Here is a 5251-nt window from a genome sequence, read left to right as displayed (position 1 = left end):
CCGGTTGCATTTTGTGTCATTTTGAGAGTCAGACTCAAGATTTGGAGAAACGGAAAGACAGTCACAATGGTTCGGCACTTACGGGACAGCTTAAAAGAGAAACCTGCACATTACTTTCACCAGTAATGACCCTTTTACCTAAAGGAAATGCTGAAATTAGGGGATGGTCAGAATCTATTTATTGTTTTTATTTGATTATAATGGTTATTTTAAATCAGATTTTAATTATTCTTGGGTTTCCCTTATTTATTTTTATTGAACAGGGTGAAAAATTACAAGTGGAATAAATTGGCTACTTGAAAACTGAGTCACCAAATGATAGATTTAAAAATAATTTGAGCTACAGTATCTTGTTGAACAGTGAGTTTACTTTGTGATGTAAATAGCATGCTTTCAGTTTACTTTTATTTATTGCCCCTTCTGTGGCCGTTTAGTTTCATTCATTTAAAATGAATCAGTCGTGACCATTGAAGCATCAGCTCTGAACCAAGTGGATACGAAAAGTTCCACCAACAGGCACATTCCAACCCTGACTAAACTATTGACACCCATAATGCAATGAAAAACTTGACCAAAATGCCAGTGTAATAACCTTGACCTTTCTTTATTGACATGGAACCTTTTCTGGAAAAACTTTTCTGAGGGTTATAGTTTTATTTTTTTATAATATGTTTTAAGTCGACAATAACATTACCTTAAATAGGGTTCATGGGGCTTCTCAGTTACTAAGAATGTATTTCAAAAACTTTGTGACCATTCTAGGGCATTAAAATTACAAAATGGGTTAGAATGGGTGGTTGTGAAGAGCAACTGTATTAGAAAATATTAAAAAGGGTTGAAGAGGGAGGTTATAGTGTTCGTTTATGCAAGCAATGGAACGACTACACAGACTCTTAAAGGGGCAGAGTCAAATGGTCCCGTTCATGCATGTTTAAAATATCCCATATTACAGTATGTTAGAACATTGAATATGCATATTAGTCTTGGCTTTCGTTTCTTATCACCACTGTTTCACTCTCACTGGTCTAAGAAAGGGAATAATTGTCTTTAATTGCAGGTGAATAATGTCAAGCATTCTACACAAAAGGATCTCATGCAGTTATTCTAAAATCAAATCCTTCTCATTCATGAGGTTCATATTTTCTCCAACATTGTGCGTTTAGGCACATTTATCATTTAAAGAGGTCATATGATGCTATTTTAAAAGTTTATTTTGTTTATTGGGTGTAATGTTCAAAAAACACATTATTTTTCACATTTTGTAAATTATTGCAGTACCTCTATTCCCAGTCTGTCTGGTCAACAAAGCCCCTCCTTCTGAAATTTCAGAGCGATCTGATTGGCTAGTTGACATGGTGCGTTGTGATTGGCTAAAACCCTCAAGCATGTGTCAGAAATGTAACACCCTTTACCATAACAGCGAGCTTCAGCTTCCAAGGCTTGTAAACACACATTTATTAATGTCATCGGTATTATAGTATCAGTTCGAGCACGAGTAAGATTCTGGAAATGTGGTTGATCGAGCAGATAGAACATAACCAATATAGCAAGCATGACTTGAGCAGAACGTTTCACAGTGGTACGTTATTATTTTGTACAACTTACTTTTCAGATAAAATGTCATGACGGTTTAATTAGTCATCTTCACTGTAACAACTTTATGCCTTGAAGTGAGAGCATAAAATAAAGTGTATACTTCTAATTTATTTTGTGCATTGAGCTCTCCCGGGTTCAAGAAGCTGTCCTCCGTAAAACACGCTGTACACAAGCTAACTTTAGGGTTTATTGTGCAGGAAGTGTGTTATAAATAAATCTTAACCACTTATTCCTAATTTCATCTGTTTTCTGTTGGCCTAACAAAGGGAATTTGTTTTCGCATCCAAACACACAGCGTCTCCACGACATGATAACAACACTAGAATTCACTGAAGCCTTTCTTTCTTTCTTTGCGTATGCCTTTGTGGACAGGCGTTATGGTAATATGCCACATCGTGACACAGACATTCAAGGAAGTAATATCTGGAATTCGATTGAGGTCGATTCGATAAATCATTTTGTAGGAGGCTTTGTAACTTTGCTGATCTCATACATGTTACGCACTAAAGGAACGGGAAAACATTAAAAAGTATCAAATGACCTCTTTAGAAATGCTCAATGTTTGTATATTTATTTTCATCAGAGTGAACGAATAAGATGTTGAATGATCTTTCTGGAGTGTGTTGAGCCTGCAAGGTTCAAAGCTAGATGATCAAAGTCAGACTGCACACTGTGCTCGATGAAGTGAACTCCACACACTCTTCCTGTGGAGACGGAATAGCAGTGGACATTCAAGGCAGGCACAATGTTTTTAACTCCTGTTTCGAAAAGGCCATTTTGACCGTAATGTGTTTTAAATTGACCTCCCGGTTTTCTTATCAGTTGTTTATTACAGGGTCAAGCAGGTCTATTGTGTGGGACAATGAATCTAAAAATTGTTCTCTTTCCAAAGACAATGCATTTGTAATTCGGCCAAGCGATATGTTGTATGGCGTTAAATGGATGAATTAATTCTACTCAATTGCCCTGGTCTTTTTGTCCACTCTCTCCCCCTTGACAAAATCTAGGTTTTTTCAAAACCAGGGAACTAAATTACCTCATAAAGTTGATTGTAAACTTAAGTGTAGTGATAACAAACCAGTGGAGTTTATTTTTATTCTTTATTTACAGAATTTTGTATTTAAACCTACATATTTCTATTGTAATTACATTGTATAAAAGATAAATAAATAATATAATATAAACAATGGTTCTTTTGTTGGTGGCTTAATTCGTGTACATCATACATACATACGAAGATGAAAATTATGAATAAATTGTGTATGTACATGTGTATGTGTGTATATATATGTACACACACATATAGAAATTATACATACATACATACATGCACCCACACACACAAATTCTATGTGTGTATGTATATATGTATATAAATTATATATATATATATATATATATATATATATATATATATATATATATATATATATATATATATACACACACACTAACCTAAAGGATTATTAGGAACACCATACTAATACTGTGTTTGACCCCCTTTCGCCTTCAGAACTGCCTTAATTCTACGTGGCATTGATTCAACAAGGTGCTGAAATCATTCTTTAGAAATGTTGGCCCATATTGATAGGATAGCATCTTGCAGTTGATGGAGATTTGTGGGATGCACATCCAGGGCACGAAGCTCCCGTTCCACCACATCCCAAAGATGCTCTATTGGGTTGAGATCTGGTGACTGTGGGGGCCATTTTAGTACAGTGAACTCATTGTCATGTTCAAGAAACCAATTTGAAATGATTCGAGCTTTGTGACATGGTGCATTATCCTGCTGGAAGTAGCCATCAGAGGATGGGTACATGGTGGTCATAAAGGGATGGACATGGTCAGAAGAAACAATGCTCAGGTAGGCCGTGGCATTTAAACAATGCCCAGTTGGCACTAAGGGGCCTAAAGTGTGCCAAGAAAACATCCCCCACACCATTACACCACCACCACCAGCCTGCACAGTGGTAACAAGGCATGATGGATCCATGTTCTCATTCTGTTTATGCCAAATTCTGACTCTACCATCTGAATGACTCAACAGAAATTGAGACTCATCAGACCAGGCAACATTTTTCCAGTCTTCAACTGTCCAGTTTTGGTGAGCTTGTGCAAATTGTAGCCTCTTTTTCCTATTTGTAGTGGAGATGAGTGGTACCCGGTGGGGTCTTCTGCTGTTGTAGCCCATCCGCCTCAAGGTTGTGCGTGTTGTGGCTTCACAAATGCTTTGCTGCATACCTCGGTTGTAACGAGTGGTTATTTCAGTCAAAGTTGCTCTTCTATCAGCTTGAATCAGTCGGCCTATTCTCCTCTGACCTCTAGCATCAACAAGGCATTTTCGCCCACAGGACTGCCGCATACTGGATGTTTTTCCCTTTTCACACCATTCTTTGTAAACCCTAGAAATGGTTGTGCGTGAAAATCCCAGTAACTGAGCAGATTGTGAAATACTCAGACCGGCCCGTCTGGCACCAACAACCATGCCACGCTCAAAATTGCTTAAATCACCTTTCTTTCCCATTCTGACATTCAGTTTGGAGTTCAGGAGATTGTCTTGACCAGGACCACACCCCTAAATGCATTGAAGCAACTGCCATGTGATTGGTTGATTAGATAATTGCATTAATGAGAAATTGAACAGGTGTTCCTAATAATCCTTTAGGTGAGTGTATATATATATGATGCAGTGATGTTAATTTTAGTATTTATGCATACCATGATGTATACATACTTACATTAATTATAATTTTAATTTGCTTTATGCTTATTATTAATTACTTTATTTTCAGTTTAATGACATAAAAAAAAAAAAAAAAAATATTTTCTATAGACATTTTCTATAGAAATAAATCAAATTAATCTCCATCACCACATTAATGTCTTCGGTATGGTCCGGGGCTATGAAACAAAACGGAATATTGTTGATGTGCCGTTCCATTAGTTCACTATACTGTATGGTCCCTCTTGTTCATAACAATCTAATAGAGCCCCTTGAAAAGATTTATGAATGGACTTTTTGAAATTAAAAAGTCACAGACCATCAACCACACAAACTGGCAGAACCGGTTATTAGTGCCTTCTTTGTGTTACAGTAGAAGCTGAGAATCCGAATTGTTAAATGGACCCAAGCAAGGCGCCGTGTCTTCCCCGGGGAAGCGTGAGAAAATGAGAGAATGCTTTCCGCGGTGGCGACTCTCCTCTTATTGTCCTGCACCCACAGAGTGACTGTATGGATGAGGGGGAAAACAGGACAGTGCAGGATCAGTTGCCATGGATACGGAAGCAAAACAGCCATTAATAATCATCCAAAAAGAGCCACAGTAAGCAGAAAAACACTGGGCCCCCGGATATAAATTAAACTGGCAAAGGCTTCCAGTATAAGAGAGGACACTGGTGAGTAGGCTATACAATATTCTACACTGATGCATCCACAGCAGGTTTTGTGTTTCATTATATAAGCTGGCTATTTGTGAATTCAAATAAAACAATAGCCCAGATTAAGTTTCAAGCAAAAAATAAATAAAACAGCCTATCAGGGCGGTTCCAGTTGAAATAGTAATGTGTGAAATGGGGATTAAGGAATTACAATAATTCTTTCTGTTGAACTGGCATGTGCTGCTCATTTTTCTGACTGGCTGGAGCTCATGGTCCG

Source organism: Abramis brama (genome assembly GCF_963993115.1).
Source record: "Abramis brama genome assembly, chromosome: 10".
Classification (NCBI taxonomy): Eukaryota; Metazoa; Chordata; class Actinopteri; order Cypriniformes; family Leuciscidae; genus Abramis; species Abramis brama.
The sequence above is the reverse complement of the archived record's forward strand: the minus strand, read 5'-3'. Positions refer to the sequence as shown.